Source organism: Triticum urartu, chromosome 7A (genome assembly GCF_056163025.1).
Source record: "Triticum urartu cultivar PI428250 chromosome 7A, HENAU_Tu73, whole genome shotgun sequence".
Taxonomy (NCBI): domain Eukaryota; kingdom Viridiplantae; phylum Streptophyta; class Magnoliopsida; order Poales; family Poaceae; genus Triticum; species Triticum urartu.
The window spans coordinates 590,744,597-590,767,982 of NC_141879.1; positions in this window are offsets into that span (position 1 = coordinate 590,744,597).

The window sequence follows — 23,386 nt, forward strand, 5'->3', positions numbered from 1 at the left end:
CTTTAGATCTAAAGATTTCTGAATATGAAGGGAAACACAAAGAACCTCCCAGATTCGAGCATAATTCCATTAAAAAGATAAAAGCCAAAGATGATAATACTGAGATCTATTCATATTTTATGCCTAGCTAAGGGCGTTAAACAATAGCGCTTGTTGGGTGGCAACCCAATTTTTTTTTGCTTTTTAGGTTCTGTTTTGCAATAAATATTTCATCTAGCCTCTGGTTAGATGTGGTTTTGTTTTTTGATTAGTGTTTGTGCCAAGTAAGACCTTTGGGATAGCTTACGATGATAGTTGATTCGATCTTGCTGAAAAACAAAAACTTTTGCGCTCAGGAAAAAATTCTCATTTTTAGCAGATGCGTGATAAAATACTGATTATTTATGCAGAAGATTAATAAACAAATTTTCTTAGGTCTTCCTAATATTACAGAATTTTTGGAGTTACATAAGTATTCGGAATTTCCAGATTTCTACAGACTATTCTGTTTTTGACAGATTCTGTTTTCTATGTGTTGTTTGCATATTTCGATGAACCTATGGCTCGTATCGGGGGGTATGAACCATGGAAAAGTTATAATACAGTAGATATTACACCTATATAAATAAATAATGGGTTCACAATAGTACCAAAAGTGGTGATTTATTTTCTTATACTAACGGAGCTTATGAGATTTTCTGTTGAGTTTTGTATTGTGAAGTTTTCAAGTTTTGGGTAAAGATTTGATGGACTATGGAATAAAGAGTGGCAAGAGAGCCTAAGCTTGGGGATACCCAATGCACCCCAAGGTAATATTCAAGGATAACCAAGAGCCTAAGCTTGGGGATGCCCCGGAAGGCATCCCCTCTTTTGTCTTCGTCTATCGGTAACTTTACTTGAGGCTATATTTTTATTCACCACATGATATGTGTTTTGCTTGGAGCGTCTTGTATGATTTGAGTCTTTTCTTTTTAGTTTTCCACAATCATCCTTGCTGTACACACCTTTTGAGAGAGACACACATGAATCGTGATTTATTAGAATACTCTATGTGCGTCACTTATATCTTTTGAGTTAGGCAACTTTGCTCTAGTGCTTCACTTATATCTTTTTAGAGCATGGCGGTGGTTTTATTTTATAGAAATTTGTGAACTCTCGTAATTCACTTATATTATTTTGGGAGTCTCTAAACATCATGGTAATTTTCTTAGGTTATAAATTTAGTCCTAATATGATAGGCATCCAAGAGGGATATAATAAAAACTTTCATATAAAGTGCATTGAATACTATGAGAAGTTTGATTCCATACGATTGTTTTGAGATATGAAGATGGTGATATTAGAGTCATGCTAGTAATTAGTTGTGAATTTGAGAAATACTTGTGTTAAGGTTTGTGAGTCCCGTAGCATGCACGTATGGTGAACCGTTATGTAACGAAGTTGGAGCATGAGATATTTTTTGATTGTCTTCCTTATGAGTGGCGGTCGGGGATGAGAGATGGTATTTTCCTACCAATCTATCCCCCTAGGAGCATGCACGTAGTACTTTGTTTAGATGAATAATAGATTTTTGCAATAAGTATGTGAGTTCTTTATGACTAATGTTGAGTCCATGGATTATACACACTCTCACTCTTCCGCCATTGCTAGCCTCTCTTGTACCGCACAACTTTCGTCGGTATCATAAACCTATCATATACCTTCCTCAAAATAGCCACCATACCTACCTATTATGGCATTTCCATAGCCATTCCGAGATATATTGCCATGCAACTTTCCACCATTCCGTTTATTATGACACGCATCATCATTGTCATATTGCTTTGCATAATCATGTAGTTGATATCGTATTTGTGGCAAAGCCACCGTTCATCATTGTCTGCTCCAGGAAGCACGAGGTGGGTGACCTCGTCCTGAGACGGGTGCTCTCCAGGGAAGGGCTGCATAAGCTCTCACCCATGTGGGAGGGCCCGTTCAAGGTCGTCCATGTCTCCAGGCCTGGCGCCGCGCACCTGGAGACACAGGACGGGGTACCCATCCAGAACGCCTAGAACATCCAGCACCTCCGGAAGTTCTACCCATGAAGAAAGGCCCAGTGCCTGTGAAGAAGGCCCAGTGCCTGTGAAGGTCTCCGCTCGTGACACTCTCACGTAATAATGAGTGGGCCTGTACACGTCCCGGAGTCTCAGGAGTGCCGCCCTTGGGCCTCGGGGGCTCCCTCCCACGTCTTAGTGGCAGCACTTAGGTCTGCGCTGGTGAGAAGACATGAATACTAGACTAGGTGCCGGATGCGGCTTTTCATTTGCTTTCCGAAGTTGGCTCACCCCTCTTTTAATTGAAATTTACTTTCTGGTGTCTCTTGCTGGTCTCGTCCTGTCGCTTTCGGCCTTTGTTTCTGCCTTCATTTCTCTGGTCGACCTGTACTCTCTCTCGCGTCCCTCGCGAGGGGGCTGAACAGGAACCCTCGTGAGCTTCCATCTTCTATTTTTCGCGAGGTACCCTTGTTTGAGCCCGCAAGCTGGCGCACCTCTCTCAATCCGTGCCCCACAGGTACCACGATACGAAGAGCTGGTCCCTGGCCAGCGGCCCCGGTGACCAGGTCTTGGATCTCCTGACAAATTTTTGCAGTTCCTCCTTACCAGGTACCGAGAAATGTGCGCCTCGCAAGGTGGAAACTGCTCCAGGCACGTCAAGCTAAGTTTTTCTTACGTACCTATATGAAACATGAATGTTGCAACGCGACACGGGAATGGCAAGCACAACATAACAATTTGGAAATCATAGTTGTTGCGCGCCCCCGCAGGGCCCCATACTTGTCTCTCTCAGTACACGAAGGAAAAGAAGAATGAAACAAAAGTGGCGTGTGCCCCTACAGCGATCCGCGAGGGCAGGCTCTTGGTGTCGTCCCGAGCTCAGCCAAACCCCTCCTCCCGCTTCATGGAGGCGCAGCGGCGAGATGACCCACTGCCGCTTTCGAAGCAGGCGTGGCGGCTGGTCGTAACCGCCGCTGCTGGAGCTGTCGCCAGAGAAAGAGCCGCCGTAGCTGGACGAGACGTGGTCGGCCCCAAGGGCGCGTTCGCCCTCATCCTCATCACGACTATCGCCAAGGCCGAGCACCTCCTCGCCATCGTTGACCTCGGGGCAGCACCCGGCGCGGCGACCATCTTCCCCAAACACCCTCACGTAGAGGGTCGCGTCACCATCATACTTGAAATGGAGGGTGCACCGCCTGCCCAGGCCACGCGTGCGGGCAAACGTCTGCCAACCGTGGGCCAGGGCTATGTTGCCCGTGACGGAGACCTCAACCGCGACCCAGGAAGCCCTGCAGCAGCAGCCGTCCGCCTATAGCCAGAGCCCGCCTGGACCTGAAGCCAGCAGCTCGCCGGCGAAGAAGCGCGGGAGCTGAAGCCAGTTGCCGGCCGGGTTCTCCAACCAGACGACGAACTCCGGCAGCACCTCTGCCGAGTGGAAGCACGGCTGGGGAGGCCGCGCGACCACGGCACGTCTCCCTTCATTAACAGGACTACCACGACCGGAGCGAACCCTGCCACGCGAAGCGGCACCGCCATGGCTGAGGGGGCCATGGCGGGGGTCGCAGTGTGCTTGCGGGGACGGCCGCGTCCACACTTGGGCACCAGAGAGTCGGGCCCCTCGCGAGGGGCCTTCCCCTTCTCTGCGGCGAAGAACCTCTTCGAGGGCGCCATTGGTGTCACAATTGGCGATGGAGCAAAGGGGGAGAAGCGAGCGAAATAGGAAGAGATGGGCGACGGGGGCTCTGCCCCCTTCCCATTTATAGCAGGAGAAGGCCAACCAACGCCCCCCACGATCATAGGTAATGATGGTATTTCCTTGCATGCAGCAGGGACTCGTCAAATCGGGCAGTTGCCGAGGCAACGTGGGGAAGCGGAGACGCCCATGACCAATCAACCACCACGTGTCGACCAAGGCCGCAGGCTATTGGGGCCCGTGATGCTCCGCACTTGCCCTTTGGCTTCGCCTCGAAGCCAAGCCCGAGCGCGCCTTGGGCTCAGGGGCTATTGTCGGCGTTCTGGGAACGGGGGTCCCCAGACTCGCCTGCTTGCTTCCCACGACGTGGCTCTGCAAGCGGGCCCGTACGGCCCATCTTCACCAACAAGCATTCAAAACCCTCGTGAGGGGCAAAGCCTCGCGAGGCGAACGACGCAAGACCTCCTCGGGAGCGGCCTCACCAGGCTGGCTCGCGAGGGGCGGAGAGATCAAGGCAAGATAAACCTCGCGAGGTTCCAGTGACGTGAGCCATGACGACCAAAGCCAGGCGGGCGCCAGCGCGCACAGTGTCCTTATTTTCACTTTGGTGCTAAGGAGGCAAGCACAGACAAAGAGTACCGAGGCGTCAAGCAAAGGTTTCCATATCGGTGCAACGAGACCAAGACCAGCAGGATGGCCGGACGGAGGTCATCATGGAGCCCAAGACGGCGTCACCACCAGAGCCTTTGGCAGGCAAAGACTACTTTTGTCAGATAAGTTGTACTAGTTGTCCCCTTTCAAATTGGCTGTTGTTGGCCCCCTCCCCGCTCAATATTTGAGGAGAGTACCAGGGCCTCTATAAATAGGACTAGCCACCACGTTAGAGGGGGATCCACCCTCACAACCACAAGTTCACCAAGCACAAGAGCACCTCACCTCAGGAGGCTGTTCTTCCCCTTGTACTGTTCACCCTCAGCCCAAGAGGCAATCCACCACCACCACACTGGAGTATGGTATTACACCACAACGGCGGCCCGAACCAGTATAAATCTCGTGTCTCGTGTGTTGTGAGTTAGTGTGCCTAGCCTAGAGATCGCGAAGTGTTTGACGTCGTGATCAGTGAGGGAGAGATCTTCGCGCGCACCCCGTCGTTCGAACCTTAAGGGTTTTGCCGGAACCCGAAATCCGACAGATAGGGATCTCAGTCTCACCGAGATGGGATTGCAAACTCTCTATTTCCCTTTGTAACGTTTTGGTCCAACCGAGATGAGCGATCGGTCCCACCGAGTTTGCAATGCAAACTCTCTATTTCCCTTTCATAACGTTTCGGTCTCACTGAAATGAGCGATTCGGTCCCACCTAGTTTACCTGACCAACTCTCTGGTTAGCTTATTACCAAAATCGGTCCCACCGAGTTTGTGTAATCGGTCTCACCGAGATTACGTTATGCCCTAACCCCAATAAAATCCGTCCCACCGAAAAGCTTAACGTTCACATTTTGAACTAAATCGGTCTGACCGAGTTTTCTGATTCGGTCCCATCGAGTTTGGTAAATTGTGTGTAACGTTTAGATTTTGTGTGGAGGCTATATATACCCCTCCACCCTTCCTTCATAAGAGAGGAGAGCCATCACAACGTGTCTACACTTCAGCATTCATTTTCTGTGAGAAAACCATCTACTCATGTGTTGAGACCAAGATATTCCATTCCAACCATTTGAATCTTGATCTCTAGCCTTCCCCAAGTTGCTTTCCACTCAAATCATCTTTCCACCAAATCCAAATCAGTGAGAGAGAGTTGAGTGTTGGGGAGATTATCATTTGAAGCACAAGAGTAAGGAGTTCATCATCAACACACCGTCCATTACCTTTTGGAGAGCGGCGTCTCCTAGATTGGTTAGGTGTCGCTTGGGAGCCTCCGTCGAGATTGTGGAGTTGAACCAAGGAATTTGTATGGGCAAGGAGGTCGCCTACTTCTTGAAGATCTACCCTAGTGAGGCAAGTCCTTCATGGGCGATGGCCATGGTGGGATAGACAAGGTTGCTTCTTAATGGACCCTTCGTGGGTGGAGCCCTCCGTGGACTTGTGCAACCGTTACCCTTCGTGGGTTGAAGTCTCCATCAACGTGGATGTATGATAGCACCACCTACATTGCGTTTGCTCCCTCCAAACTCCTCCCTTTACCTTCATGTGCAATGTTTTACATTCCGCTGCTATACTCTTAGACTTGCATGTGTAGGTTGATTGCATGACTTGTGCTAAGTTGTTAAAATCTGCCAAGACATAAAATTGGGAAAAGGCTAGAATTTTTATTTGGTCAAGTAGTCTAATCACCCCCCTCTAGACATACTTTTGATCCTACATAATGTTGTGTTCCTCTCCTTGCGGCGCCTCTCCTTGTACCGTTCGCTTCTTTGGTGGTCGACGATGGCTACGATGGCTTCCTTCCATGTGACAGTGCTCCTCGGTCAATGGTGGCTTCAGTACTTATCTTCACTCCTGGGTCCAATAGACGGCTCCAGTGGCTTCCTCTTGCTCCTCTGCATCTTCTCATGTCCTCAATTCTTCTCCAGATTGGACAGATTGCACGGCTACAACATGAGGCCAAGTGCGGCAGCTCACCTAAATTCGAGCGAGTTTGAACTCAGGGCCTGTGTGGGTGCTAGGGGGTAAGAGGGGTGAGGTGTGATTTATGGAGGCTGTGGGGCGTGCTATTTATAGCCGCTAAAACTTTGCACCCATGGCGGCTATGCCGCGTTGCTGTTGGGGTCCGAGGCATGTCCTGCTGGCGTTGAGGCACAGGAGGACATCCGATAGTGGTGTAGGGACCTGGGTGCTATGCCATCTTGGGGACGCACGTCAGGTCGTTGCTAGGTTCCAATGCTAGTGGGTCACGAGCAGCGGCCAGGGCCCATGCAGTGACACCGACGACGATAGAGGAAGATTGCTTCGCTCCCATGACTTCTAGATTTACAGTAGGGGTTCATGGCAACATGTCTGACAATGAGGGTGTGGCCATGGTGGTGTGTGGGTGAGGGAGGGGGCGGGGCAATCGGGTGTGCGCCAGAGCACCGATTTGGCATGCACAGAACATGGTCACCACTAGCACTGTGTGCACCAGTAGCCTACAGGCTTCCAGACCATATCCGGCAGGTGTGTGAGTGGTCAAATAGTTTGTGTGTGTGTGTGTGTGTCCCAACATGAACCAGTGTTGGAATTCACCTCCTTTTCCATACTGACAGCAATTTTGTGGGCCTGATACAAGGCAGTGTGTTGTGGGGCGAGTTGTGTATCCATGTCTAGTAGTGATCACTTTCTAAGGTGCATCTTTCCACAAAATTTCAGCTCCATATGATCCTCTAGATTGCACTTCCTTCCCAACATGCATGGTAGGGCAAAAACGTAAACCTTGCCCTGTGATAAGGTGTGGCTATGAGTGACCAAGTGTGTGGTGATGTTTGGCCATGTTTGATCACTAGGTGCTACACAAATTATTTTATAATTTTCAAAACTACCAAAATGGTAGTTCCTTCACAAGAACAACCTAGGGCATACTGGCTTCATCAATTAAAGCAAGACCTTCCCTTGACCTAATTGAGCCAATAGTTTTTACCAGAGTTTACTATAGGCACAATGATCATCTCTAGTTAATTAAATCATTTTTACAAGTGCCTAAGTATTCCTTGGATTTATTTCCCCAAAGTGGCAAGAAATATTGCATTGGAGATAGCAATATTATGCCACTCCTTTGATCCATATGGGTTGAAGAATCTCTTCAAGTATTGGGGTGAACTAGCTCCACAAAGAAAGTGAAGTTTCCTTTGTGGAAATTTAAGCTAGAGTTTGAGCCAGGTTGTCTTGGTTGTGTTGCGATCCAAGTGTAAACTAGGGTTAGGTGAACCTTTGTTACAACGTTTAAAAAAAAGTTTGTAAGAGAGTCAAAAGTTGATAATAACACAAAAAAAAACTCTGATGCTTGGTGTGTTACAGGGATGAAAGAAGCCCACGTGTGCTATGTTGGCCGGCCAAGCTGACACCACTCATCGTCACGCCGAATGCATTGAACCTCAGGCCCTCGCCATCGCTGAACCAACTATCGAGCCCGACCACTTTCCCGCTACATGTTGTTACATTGCCCTAGTCTAGGCTATTGCCTGCCACAACGTCGGCATGATGCAGGAGCACTAAGCGGTGGATGTGGTTGTCAGTAGCATGAAGCATGTCTGTGTGTTCTTAGCCTGCTTCGAAGTCGAAGACGGCTACATGGAGCATGTCGCACGCAATTCACGAGTGTCAATCGTGTGTGATGATTTCAGTCGTCGCACACGATTCACGCAAGTAAACCATGTGCACTACATCACACATGGTTGTCTTTAACCAATCGTGCGTGATGGGTTAGCGATTGCACATATTCCTTTTTTGTGCATATGGTTCAACTTTCATATTGTGTGTGATATTGTCATCGCACACAGCTTGATGATAGTCTGTGCGATAGCCAATAGAGGCTTAATAGCACCAAATCTACACTACATAGACTCGGTACATTTACATGCGAGAATTTGCTTGATCCAAATATATGCCTGCATGCATGATCGATGAGTACACTCGAGCTAGAGGCTGATTCGAAATTTAGCCACGCCATCGTGAACTAGGCAACAAAAGCTCTGAACATAGTGGCAAACTAGTCATGCAAAAGGCAACATCAAAGTCCACCGTGTCATGAGTATGCATCGTCAGTGCACCAACATGTAGGCCCCGCATGTGTCGAGGACGACTCTCAGTCAATACCTATTGTCCGTGACACTTGATTAGTTAATTAACCACATGTTATAGTTAATCCGATTCAGAACATTTATAGGAATCCCTTTGTTAGTCTGAGTCAAAGCTTGTCAAAACGGTTGACAAAATCTATCTCACATCTCGTTATCCATGTGACTACTTGATGACAACCATTACTTTTTTTCTGAGGACGGCAGGCTTTTTTATTGATCTCTTAGCCTCCTCTTCATCAATTGGGACGATGCACCCTAATGACTACTGCATGCTAGAAATTGCCGAGAGGAGTCTTTAGGATTCTCAATTTTCTTTCATTTTTTGTTACTTCGAGCTCGAGTTATATTATTGAGAGAAATACTTTTATGATCGAGTTGGATGTGTGCATCACAATGATGCAAAGGCTAGGGATTTCTCCTCCTTTCGAAAATAAAAGGTAGGACTCTATATAGAGCTCACTGGCTGTGTGTACCCGAGAGCGCAACTCTTCCATCATGTTTTCCATTAACTTGCAATAAGTTGAAGTGCTCAAACGTTTTGAAGTCACGTGACGACTATTGATACGTTTACAAGGGGCATCGTGGTAAGCTTCAAAGGATTATATTAATACTTCGACCTTGTCGCTAAACTGTTGACTTCGACCATGTGCATTGTATGTAGCCCTATGCCTCCGTCCAAGTTCTAGGACCTGGCTATCCATGTTGGGGGCTCACCCATATATATGTCTAATCATACATAGGAGTTGAACAAATCTGTGCGAAAGAAGATCGATGATGACGAGAGTTTGGATTGCTCGTAAGTAGCCCTCGCTAGAATACAGATATAGTAGCAGGTTACAGTTTGAACTCCCAAATATGCCCAGAGCTCGTTCGTCGGACCACCAACCATTGGCTTCTTTAGCTAGCCGGTAATTTAAGATTTACTATGCAGTCAAATTTGAACGATTTTTTTAACATGCATCAACAAAGACCTAGTTGAGCGCACGTACAAACAAAGAAACCTAGTTCTACGAATATACCGATGCTTCAGTTCCTATTGGTTTCGTTGTATAGGCCTCCTTTGATTTAAAGGATTTTTGATAGGAAAAACGTAGGAATGCTCGTTCCATAGGATTTGCTACTGTAGCGCCGTTTGATTTGCAGGAACCAGTCCGGAGGAATACTATTCCGATCTAGAGGAACACTGTTGGTTTCCTGTGATTTTGTAGGAAGTGAAACATTGAGTCAGACCTCTTTTTTACATAAAGACCGAGGTAAGAGGGACAAAGCTGAATACCATATTCCTCGCATGACTCAACCAATGCTTTCCGTGAGCGCGTACCAGTGAATGTGTATGGCTTGTGTCTAGCCCAGTTTGGAGTGGTGCATGGGTTCTCTACTAAATAATGCATTCCTTTCCTGCATTTCAAACGCTTCATTTGTTTCATATTCCTCTACTTTTTCACTGTTTTTCAATCCTCTGTTTTACACCTGCAATCCTATAGTTTTCCTGTATTTTTCCTATTCCAGCATTTTTTCAATCTCGTGAATCAAAGAGGCCCATAGTATACACAGGCATGGAGAGAACTTCCTTCAGGGAGAGCATCAGCATAGAAAGGGTCCTTTGACAAGGTTGTTCTTCTGCGTTGAAACAGCCTGACGACGTACCAGCTCAACCGTCTAGGCGTTTTGTTAGCTGGCTTACCGGCTATCATTGACCTTGATTCAAAACAAGTGAACTCAAGTGTACAATACTACGTGCTATTCCACAGACCATACATTCTCTTTTATTCTGTGATGAAGCATGGACCGTCCGTCGTTTTCAGAAGATCCTGAAGGGAAGGACTGCGTCTTCAATGGTGATTCATTCATGGTCAAGCCTAATTAAGCTACTAACTATCAGCGTTCAGCAAGTTTTTAATCTTCTAAGGGTCCCTTTCATTTGCTCAAGTAAGTTGGAGACCAAGTGGAGTACTACTACTGCATAGAGTTTACCGCATAGAGTTCTAGGATCGGACCAGAAGGCTATGAAAATCGAATCTGCGAGAGGACAGCAGCTACACACAATCAATTCCTCCTATTCAAATGAACAGTGGAAAAGGAAGGACCTGCCTCCAGTCACTGGCTAGCGTCCAAATACATCCAGCTGCTACACTCCGTAAGCAAGCAAGCCCACCATAGCTAGCATGGGCCCCCATTGGAGCCTAGCCAACCAAGGCCCAGCTCTTCATGCGCGGCGGGCCCATACGTCCCTCCCTCTCTGCCCGTCCGTCCGTCCATGCACACATGCAAGATGCAAGAAAGCAGTGTCGCACTCTGAGCCTGAGCTGGTCCAGGCGGGCTGGCTAGAGATCAACAGTTGGCTAGGGTTTGAGGAAGTATCGGCCATCGGAGATATATTTAATCCCCTCTCCTTCAGCTGTCATCTTCACCGAGAGTGAGGGACCTCGGATCATCAATAGATTTTTTTTTTATCGGTGTCTAGTGGTGATCATGATGTTTCTTGCGAAAAAAATTACTCTGCCCTTTTTGGTGGCGGCATGGAGGTATGTATGTGTCCTCCCTGATTTAATTGTTCAGATTTGAAGAGTTTATATCTGTGTGTCTTGTTGTTTTTGTTGGTTTTATTCTTTGTAGACTAGGAATCTTTTTCAGGACTATGGTGAAGATCTTGTGATTCGACGGTCTGCACTTTTAGCGGATCATCTTTGCTAGCGGCGGGCCCAACGCCAAAGCGCTAGGGCGGGTGGTGTGCTGCTAATCTCCTGGAGGCGGCAGGGGCGACTCTAGTGTTAGATCCGCGAGCAGCAGGTAGAGCGTCGCCCCTTGCCTGTGCGGCGGCGGCCTGATCCATGGCCGGCATAGTGCTCTTCCCCTCCTATTTGTCGGGGTGGTTCTGTGCCTGGAGATGGGTGGTGACGGAGGCCGCAGATCTGGCGTCCCGTCCAGGTCCACCCCGCCGTGGTTTTGTCCAACTGGCGGCGCGAGGAGGGACCGGTGTGGGGCGGCTGGAGGCTCCCTACCAGCGTGTCGACGGCGGCTTTTGTCTTCACAGCGAGCCTCCGTATTGTTTCAGTCAGCTGCGAGATCGGGTGGACGCGACTTCCAGTGAAAATCGCTCCGACTACGGTCATGACGGACGATGGCGACATATGTGACATTGTTCCCTTCTCGAGGCATCGTTGTTGCAGGTCGCGACATCACGCTTGGGATGCTTCGGGGGAAACCCTAGATCTGGGTCTTTCCGGATCGGACGACGACGACATCTTCGATGTCGTTTTCCCTCCTTGGGGCATCGTTTTGGAGTAGGTGTTGGTTGGAAGGGCCCAGAGGTGGAGCGGTGTTACATCCTCCGCATTGACGACAACAGATATCAGCGGGGTGGCGTAGTGGAGTCTCAGTGTTAGATGCGTGTAGACGGACTTGTGCAGAAGGATGGCAATGTCTGGCATCGTGGTGGCGTCGACGGCAGGCCTGGCAAGGTCGATGTGTCAGTACCTGCTCTGAAGATGGGTCGGTGAAAGACGGCGATGGTGGCCTCTGAGAGTGAGTCGGACCGGTGTGTGCCCTAGACCCGGCAATGTGGATTGGTTGGGGCCTCCAATTTTAGATGTTATGCTTTGGTGCTAGGTCTGTTTGAGATTTGGCTTGAACTATCATCACCCATTCATCAAGTGGATAGGAGTAGTGACAGATGTTGCTAAGAAGGTGGCTTTCAAACTTACTAATGTATTACTTTGTAAGGTTTTTGTGAATAATTAATAAAGCGGCTACATGCATCGCCTAGATGTAGAGGCCGTGGGTCATCCTCCTTTTCTACAAAAAGATGTTAGTCGCCCATGGCTTCATATCTTTTGGATGGGCGACTCAAGGGGCTTTCAGAATCTCTATTTGTAGTAAAGTTGAGCGGGTGAACAAGCGACAATACCGCTACTCTAGTCCAATTGCAACTTTTTTATTGAAGTCTTAGAAGTATTTTCTCTTGCAAGGATTAATATCATGAAGATCTCATCAAGAAATTTCATTGTAATTCTTAGTTGTAGGAGTTCCTATGTATTTTTCTTGGATTTTTAATTGAAAGTATTATACATCTATTGATTGCTAGTATAAATAAAGTAACAAGTATCTATCTGTCTATCTATCTACCTATCTAATAATAATAATATTATTAATAATAATAATAATGAATGTAATTTGCAGTCTAACCAGTGAGAAGAGAATTATGCTAGAAATTACTATGAAAATTCAAAAGATCTGGGCATTAAATCTAATTATTATATTTTAAAAATAATTTGCAGGCTAACCAGATAAAAGATAATTATGCTAGAAATTAACACAAAAATTAGAAAGATCTGGTATTTAAATCTAACTATTATATATTAAAATTAATTTGCAGGCTAACCAGAGAAAAGAGAATTATGCTAGAAAATACAACAAAAAACTTGAAAGATTTCCCATTAAATCTAATATATCATCAACATTAATGAAATTTTGGCCAATTAATTTCATTATGGTTTTTCATCGCACACACCCTTGCACCTAGACCCTGCAGAATTATTATTATTATGATTATGATTATTATTATTATTAAAAATAGTTTGCAGGCTAACCTGAAAAAGATAATTATACAAGAAATTATCACAAAAAATAGAAATATTTGGCCGTTAAATCTAACATATCATTAACATTATTTAAATCTCAGCCAATAAATTTCATTGCGGTTTTGACCTCACGCAGGCTTGCACCTAGACCCCATGGAAATAATAATAATAATAATAATAATAATAATAATAATAATAATAATAATAATTGCAGGCTAACAAGAAAAAAGAGAATTATGCTAGAAACTACAACAAAAATTAGAAAGATCTGGCTGTTGAATCTAATTATTATTAGTAGTACTCCATATTAAAATTTATTTACAGGCTAACTAGTAAAAACAGAATTGTGCTAGAAATTACCACAAAAATTAAAAAAATCTGACCGTTGAATCTAATATATCATCAAAATTAATTACTGACGCTTGCTCCTAGACCCCAAGGAAATCCTATCTGAGATCCAACTCGACCGTAGAAAAAAATAGGAAAGCCGTGATCATCTAAAAAAGGGTACGTGAATGCACCCCACGCCAGCTCCCATCCTGTACGGCATGTGTGCATACAAAGGATGCATCCCCCCGCAAAACAGAAAAAAGAAGATACAAAGGATGCATTCCCCGTATGAAAAATAAAAACATGATCCGATACATGCGTCAGGAGTGGGGAGCATGCAGAGCACACCCCAGATAGCTCGGCCATGCATGTATGCAGGGTTTGCTCGATCTTGAATGCCAAACAGTTTTAATATCTTTTTTTTCTTGAATTGTTTGGATTGCTTATCACATGTGTCATGTGGCCAAACAGTTCTAATATCTTAGCTAGCTTATGGCTTGGTGAGTGCCACGATTCACCTACACTATCCAGTTGTGATGTTTGAACAACGCAAATATATCACATGAGGTTAAATCAGTCAAATTGTACTATGTTTGCTATCAGTTTGCAGCATAATAAGTCCAGCGAACAGGCTTGAAGCTACTATAAAAAAATTAAAAAAATTAGATATACTTCTAGTCACATTATATGCTATTTTTAAAACAGTTATATTATCTTATGTTAAATAGATATAGTTAATTTTATTACCTCAATATTTCAATCGAGGAGATAAAACCAGAGAAAAAAACGAGAAAACAAGAAATATAATAAACTTGACATGATTTGACATAAAAAAGAAAGACCACATAGTGTGCTGGAGGCACGATCTGTAGACTAAACCGCCATCCATACACGGTAAACATCTCCTTGGTTGTTTGCTCCAACCGGTGTACACAAGACTGTAACTAGTCCAACGTTCTCCGAGCCTCTGACCACTGATGAATAAGATACCACGCATGGAATCAATGTGTATACCAATGTACTGTATTAGCCTAAAAAAGAGAAGAAGTCTTGTCTTAAAACCCTCATTATTCCTGGACAGTCGAAGAGCCCAATATAAAGGTCAGAGCCCTCACCACCATATGAAAAGAAATATTTTTATTAATACCCTTTAAATCAGTTGCCAAACATAAAGCGACATCTTTTAACAATGCCCACAGACACAAGTATAATCACGTACAATTTACCCCTAAAAAACAAGTTCAATCTAGTAAGTGAGGATATACAATCTTCTTAATTTATATCATTGTGCCTTTGCTAGATCACAACGGATGTATTCTCGCGTTAGAAATAGACTTATTTAATTGGAATAAAAAGTCACACTAAATCCAAATTGCGAAAATTACTGTCATAAGTGCAAGTCTAACCGACTTCTGAATTTACTCCTCAAATCCTCATATGCAGTTCATGAGTGGCATGAAGAGACACCTGAACAGTTGCATAGTAGGGCTGAGTAATAATTACTACTCCCTCCGATTACAAAAATAAGATGGTCTGACCTTTTTTCTGAATAGAATGCATCTAAACACATTTTAGTGTGTTTGTTCGCTCATTTTAATCCTTACGTAGTTTATATTAAAATATTTAAAATATCTTATTTTTGTGAATGAAGGAAGTAGGTATATAGCATCAAAATATTGCATATTTGTTGGGGCGATCTCACCTGCCCCCGGATCTGCCCATGCTGGTAATTAGTTGGGAGTTGCATTTTTTTTTGAGACAACTTGTTGAGAGTTGCATTAGAGTGTGCATTCATGGATGCATCTCAATATAATTTGCATATGTAAATCGAGTGGGCCGTGTGCAGTAGTTTGTTTTTTGGCAAAACAGTGTGCACTAGCGGACGCAGAGTTCTCCATGACCTCCGTTTTCCAGAGAGAGAGATTGGCAGATCGGCATCAGAGGGTATAACTGTGTGCACTGTGATGGTAGGGTATTACCACTACGTACTCGACGAGAGGTTTGCCTGCGAGCGACAGCAATGGCAGGCATGCAGGATATGCGTAGGTAGCGCCCAACCGATCGACAGGTACTAAAAGGTGTAATGGAACGAAGGCAGATGATGAACAGTAGTGAGCTTAAATGCGGCCGCAACATTGTACTGTAGGAGGTATAATTATATATGCTCCTCTCGATCCTGTTCCGCCACCTCCCCCAAGCTATAGCATTCATGGGCTCGATCGGGACTGTTCTGTTTGCCCCCTACCTCATGTCATGCGTGTGTGTGTTCATGCATGCCTTCCGTGCGTCTCTCTCTCTCTCTCTCTCTCTCTCTCATGAGAAGCTGATAGGTGGGTGCTTGGAATCCAGAGTTAAGCCAGTATGTGTATCTGTCGATCTGTCAGTACGACGATGGGGTAGATACAAGTCTGTGCTTTCAGGGCATCTGGTAGATACAAGTCTGTGCTTTCAGGGCATCTCCAAGGCTGACCTCAACCGCCATCTGTTCGGATCAAGCTGTCCAAATCCAATTACCACCTAATAACATGATACCTCATCGAAACCGAATCAGTTTGGACATTCGTTTTGCCACAAACAGGAGTCAAACTGGGGGGGGGGGGGGGGGGGGGGGGGGGCTTCGCGGGAGTCCGGACCACCGCCAAACGTAGGACTCGGACACTCTCGGTCCGCTCAAATCCTTCTCACAGTCCACTTTTCTTTCACTCTGCCCTTGGGGAGCTCCTATGTGCCGCCTTAAGTACCACTTGGAGGAACCAACGCTCACACGCCACTGCTCGTGGGCCGATCCATGTAGAAGGCGAGCGCTCGATCGCTTGACCAATTTCCCCCCTAGTCACTCGATCGCATTTTGACCGGCTGCGCTTGACCAGGTTCGTTAACTTTTGAAAAAGAATATGAAAACAACTAAAAAAATTAAAAAATTGCAAAAGTTTCTAAATTTAAAGATGTTCATGGATTTTGAAAAAAAAAGGTTCATCGATTTTGAAAAAAAGTTCACAATTTTTTTAAAAAATCATCGATTTTGAAAAAGTTCATCAAATTTGATAAAATAATCATTGAATTTCAAAAAAGTTCATCAAAATTCAAAAACAATCATTGGTTTTGAGAAAGTTCATCAAATTTGAATAAATTTATCCATTTTATACAAAAGTTCATTGCTTTTTTTAAAAATGATTTTTTTAAAAATCATCTAATTTGAAAAAATTCACGCATTTAAGAAAAGAAAAAGGAAACAAAAAAATAAGAAAAGGAAAAACATAGAAATCCCAAGTGGAAACAAAAAAAAGGAACAAAAAAGACAATGGGCCGGCCCGCTACTAAACCTAGTGTACAAGGGTGTGCGCCTTGTACCATTAGGCCTATAACGGGCACCACATGCCCCGTATGGGAATTATCCCGCCTCTACTCCCCCTTTACAGGAATTTGGACTGCCACCACATAGGACTCGGACATCCCGGCCCACTCAAATCCATCTCTTGGCCCACTTTTCTTCCACTCTGCCCTTGCTTTACATCCGCACCCTTGTCGTACGACGCGGTCACTAAATCTCGCCGACCACCGCCCAAGCATCGCAGGACGTTGGCAGACCCCCACCAATGCATCGGCCTGTCTTCGACTACGTCGTCGTCCACCTCGGATCCCTCCGCAACTAGGTACCCTCTACCCTTGTCGACGACATCCATGGTGCACACACGCCCAACAGGTGTTTGGTCGAATGCCATTGAGCTCTTTTGTCGAACTTTTTGTTGTGTTTGTAGAGTAATTCGATGGCTGGGTACTCGATGATGAAGGATGAGTTGTTGTGTGATGTGTGGTTGGTCGCATCTGTTGACTTTGTAGGCAGGAACTCAATGGGCTCGATCGTTTGGGAGTGTGTGCATGCTTTGTTTCATGAGCAAACAAACTTCGCGCCCTTTGACATGCACGTCATCTATGAATGCAATGTGAGTTTGATATCACATCGATGGTACACCATGTGCAACTTTGTCATGAAGTTTTGAGGTGCGTTTCACCGAGTGGGGACAATGTGATCATTTGGCTCGTCAACCATGAAGATCGTAAGTTTTTCTTCATGTTGTTCTACATGTTGGTTAGTTTATTTATGCACTCAATGTTGCTCTACATGTTGTATAGCCTGCACGCCCTGTCGTGATATACTACAGGACCAAGAGCACGCCATTCACACACATATATTGTTGGATGAAACTAAAGGGGCAGTATGGTAGGACAACATGTATTGTTGACTCTATTATTATTGAATTTGAAATTGATGAATTCGAAAAACTTGTTGAACATCCGGTTTTCTTGGATGTAATATGTACCTTTGAACTGTGTTGTACTAGTGATATTTATATGTTATTTATGGATAAATTATGCCATTTATTATAATTATTTTAAGTGTTGCGGTCTTAAAAGAACAAAAAACGGAATTTAGAGAATATGATTGGATTGCCGGTTTCTATATCAGTGTCTGTGGACTAGTCCAGATCAGTCCACGGACAAATAGTGCCGATTTTAGAGGCAATTATTGTAGATGTCGTTCGTGAATGCTATATATGTTTTTGGTCGTACAAAACCACCATGCATACTGCATATCGGCAGGCAGAGATGCACAAGACCCGGGTCCAATACTTTATATATTGTGTGACGCCTCAACACTAAGAAAGATGATCATGGATCGATATATGCAATACCGTTGGGATTTTAACAAATAAACCACAATAGTAACAATGTGTTTTAGTCCTAAATAAGTTAGGAGTAGGCTAGAATTGGAACACAGAAGATATCGAGACAAGGACATAATTCTGGCACATGGCTCGCTAACTTTCACGCACCATGTTCATGGCTAAATCTTTGATGATATTTCAGTCCTTCATGTCTCTTTTTACAGACTCCTAATATAGTATAATGGCAAGTTTGGCCTACCCAATCTCTCTTGACATTATCAATATGTCTCAACCATCCGCTATGCATAGGCGCTTCTGTAGATTTGCATTCTTGTCTACGCCCAAACCATCTCAGATAATGCTGGTGTTGGGCAACGTAGCATGCAATTTCAAAAAAAATTCTATGCTCACGCAAGATCTATCTAGGAGATGCATAGCAACGAGAGGGGGAGAGTGTGTCTACGTACCCTCGTAGACCGAAAGCGGAAGCATTTGACAATGCGGTTGATGTAGTCGAACTTCTTCTCGTTCTGACCGATCAAGCACCAAACATATGGCACCTTCGAGTTCTGCATACTTCAGCTCGATGACGTCCCTCGAATTCTTGATCCAGCAAAGTGTCGAGGGAGAGTTTCGTCAGCACGACGGCCTGGTGACAGTGATGGTGAAGTGATCTGCGCAGGGCTTCGCCTAAGCACTACGACAATATGACCGGAGGCGTAAACTGAGGAGGGGGACGCCGCACACGTCTAACAATCGTTGATGTATGTTCTAGCGGTGCCCCCCTCATATATATAGGTTGGAGGGAAGGAGAGGCCGCCAAGGGGGCGCCCCAAGTAGGAGGAATCCTACTTGGGCGCCTCCCAATTCGGCCTCCCACCTTCCATATTCATTCGAGGGGGGATGAAGGAGGAGGGAAGAGAGAAGGAATGGAGGAGGCCGAATTGCTAAAATGTATCCGGTACCCCCGGAACACTTTCGGTGTCCGAATATCATCGTCCAATATATGAATCTTTACCTCTTGGCCACTTTGAGACTCCTTGTCATGTCCGTGATGGGACTCCGAACAACACTTGGTCACCAAATCACATAACTCATATAATACAAAATCGTCATCGAACGTTAAGCGTGCGGACCCTACGGGTTCGAGAACTATGTAGACATGACCGAGACACCTCTCTGGTCAATAACCAACAACGGAACCTAGATGCTCATATTGGTTCCCACATATTCTACGAAGATTGATACGTCTCCGTCGTATCTACTTTTCCAAACACTTTTGCTCTTGTTTTGGACTCTAACTTGTATGATTTGAATGGAACTAACCCGGACTGACGCTGTTTTCAGTAGAATTGCCATGATGTTGTTTTATGTGCAGAAAACAAAAGTTCTCGGAATGACCTGAAACTCCACGGAATACCTTATAATAAATAATAAAAAATCCTTGCCAAAGATGAAGACCAGGGGGCCCACACCCTGTCCACGAGGGTGGGGGCGCCCCCCTAGGGCGCGCCCCCCTACCTCGTGGGCCTCCTGGAGACCTCCCGACTCCAACTCCAACTCTTTATATCTGCTTTCGGAGAGAAAAAAATAGGAGAGAAGAATTCATTGCGTTTTACGATATGGAGCCGCCGCCAAGCCCTAAAACCTCTCGGGAGGGCTGATCTGGAGTGCGTTCAGGGCTCCGGAGAGGGGGATTCATCGCCGTCGTCATCATCAACCATCCTCCATCACCAATTTCATGATGCTCATCGCCGTGCGTGAGTAATTCCATCGTAGGCTTGCTGGACGGTGATGGGTTGGATGAGATTTACCATGTAATCGAGTTAGTTTTGTTAGGGTTTGATCCCTAGTATCCACTATGTTCTGAGATTGATGTTGCTATGACTTGGCTATGCTTAATGCTTGTCACTAGGGCCCGAGTGCCATGATTTCAGATCTGAACCTATTATGTTTTCATCAATATATGAGAGTTCTTGATCCTATCTTGCAAGTCTATAGTCACCTATTATGTGTTATGATCCGTTAACCCCGAAGTGACAATAATCGCGATACTTACCGGTGATGATCGTAGTTTGAGGAGTTCATGTATTCACTATGTGCTAATTCTTTGTTCCGGTTCTCTATTAAAAGGAGGCCTTAATATCCCTTAGTTTCCATTAGGACCCCGCTGCCATGGGAGGGTAGGACAAAAGATGTCATGCAAGTTCATTTCCATAAGCACGTATGACTATATTCGGAATACATGCCTACATTAGATTGATGAATTGGAGCTAGTTCTGTGTCACCCTATGTTATGACTGTTACATGATGAACCACATCCGGCATAATTATCCATGTAACGCCCACGATGCGGCTATATCTCCCACGTGTCGAAGCACGACTTAGAGGCATAACCGCATTGTAAGCAATGCCGCAAGTGAGGTAATTTCACACAACCCATGTAATACATAAGGGAAAGAGATACATAATTGGCTTACAATCGCCACTTCACACAATACATGAATAAAGCATTACATCATCCAGATACAAATAAGGTCCGACTACGGAACCAAAATAAAAGAAGACTACCCCAAATGCTACACAGATCCCCGATCGTCCCAACTGGGCTCCACTACTGATCAACTGGAAACGGAACTACATAACGAACACGATCTTCATCGAGCTCCTCCTTGACCTTGGTTGCGTCACCTTCACGATATCATCGGCACCTGCAAACTAGTTTTGGAAGTATCTGTGAGTCACGGGGACTCAGTAATCTCACACCCTCGTGATGAAGACTATTTAAGCTTATAGGTAGGGTAAAAGGTATGAGGTGGAGCTGCAGCAAGCGACTAGCATATTTGGTGGCCAACATACGCAAATAAGAGCGAGAAGAGAAGGCAAAAGCATGGTCGAGAATCTATGACCAAGAAGTGATCCTAGAGCAACCTACGTCAAGCATAACTTCAGCACCGTGTTCACTTCCCGGACTCCGCCGGAAAGAGACCATCACGGCTACACACGCGGTTGATCCATTTTAATTAAGTTAAACTTCAGGTTTTCTACAACCGGACATTAACAAATTCCCATCTGCCCATAACCACGGGCACGGCTTTCGAAAGATCAAATCCCTGCAGGGGAGTCCCAACTTAGCCCATCACAAGCTCTCATGGTCAACGAAGGATATTCCTTCTCCCAGGAAGACCCGATCAGGCTCGGAATCTCGGTTACAAGACATTTTGACAATGGTAAAACAAGACCAGCAAAGCCACCCAGATGTGCCGACAAATCCCGATAGGAGCTGCACATATCTCGTTCTCAGGGCACACCGGATGAGCCAGACGTCGGGTGGGCCAGCCCAGAGATGCCCCTGGTAGCTCCGGACATCGCTCAGTTGGACCAACACTCAGAGGAGCACTGGCCCGGGGGGGGGGTTAAATAAAGATGACTCTTGGGCAGGCCTACCCAAGGGAAAGAAAAGGCTAGGTGGCGAATGGTAAAACCAGTGTTGGGCCTTGCTGGAGGAGTTTTATTCAAGGCAAACTGTCAAGGGGTTCCCATTATAACCCAACCGTGTAAGGAACGCAAAATCTGGGAACATAACACCGATATGATGGAAACTAGAGCGGCAAGAGTGGAACAAAACACCAGGCATAAGGCCGAGCCTTCCACCCTTTACCAAGTATATAGATACATTAATATAAATAAGAGATATTGTGATATCCCAACAAAATATCCATGTTCCAACATGGAATAAACTCCAATCTTCACCTGCAACTAACAACGCTATAAGAGGGGTTGAGCAAAGCGGTAACATAGCCAAACAACGGTTTGCTAGGACAAGGTGGTTAGAGGCTTGGCTTAACAATATGGGAGGCATGATAAGCAAGTGGTAGGTATTGCAGCATTGGCATAGCAAAAGAGCGAGCATCTAGCAAGCAAAGATAGAAGTGATTTCGAGGGTATGGTCATCTTGCCTGCAAAGTTCTCCGAGAAGAACGGAAGCTTGAAACTCGTAAACGTACTCAACGGGCTCCTCGAACACGAACTCGTGTCCCGGATCTACCCAAGCAAGAACAACAAGCAAAAGGGAGACACAATCAACCACGTATAATGCTCAAATAACATGATGCAAACATGGTATGATATGCGGGATGCGATATGTGATGCATATGCATGATTTGGAAAGGAAAGATTGAACTTGGCCTCAACTTGGAAATCCAAGAGTGCCACTGGAAAGAGGAGTTGATTTCGGTCGAAATCGATATAAAGATCACCGGAATCGGATACACGGTTTGGAAATGACAAACAAAACAAATATGGCACCGGTCTGCGATTAACAGCACGAGACCATCTAAATGCATCAAGAACAACATGATACAACACTCCAACATAGCAAAAAAATACATGGCAGGGATCCACTCAATATGCTTGACAAAAGATGAACACTGAGCTACGGCTAATTCTCTGAATAGCAGGTTCAAAAAAGCATGGAAAAAGTGTAAATGATAACAAGTTACAGACTTAGTGAAATTAACAACATGTCAGGAATTTAACATCAGGAAGCAATGTTTAGAGCATGAAAACTACATGCTACAGGAACATATCATAGCAAAGCAAGGCATGGCATGAAGCTACTCAAAGCCTACAACAAAAGTCCCTTACTGACCATAAGCCAAAAGGGATCAGAAAATACAATTGCAACCACGTGAACATAGCAATTATCGTTAACAGATTCAGACTTACTGAAAAACTGGAACATGGCAAAACAGATAATAAGTAGGCATGTTTACGAGCAAAATGCACTCACTACATGGCAAGACACGACAAACTAAGCCTACACCCAGCAAGTAGACATGGCATAGAAGCTATACATGGCAAGAACAACATCATAGCATGCACAGATCAATAACAACAAGCTCGGCAAAATTGCTAAACATGTTAACAATCTGCCAGGAACATTTTATAGCAAAAGTAGAGCTCAATCGACTCAAGCTAATGTGCTCCATAAATGCAAACAAAGACATGGATGGATAGAGCACCACAATATCTACAAAACATCCTTACTGATCATGCTCAAAAGATGCACGAATCACTCGGTATCAACATTAACATATGGCATAAAAATAATAACAGGACAAGGACTTAGAATATTTCTAAGTCCCTGAAATCAGCAACAATAAGTAAGCTACTTTGCATGCTTGTGCTAGTCACCACAAAGATCACAAAAATACATGGCATACACCCCTGTAAAGATGGCATGTCATACTTCAAAACACATGTAGAGCCGAGGATCATATCATGCACACATTAATCATGGGAAAAATGACAAAAGTGCATATGCTGATAAC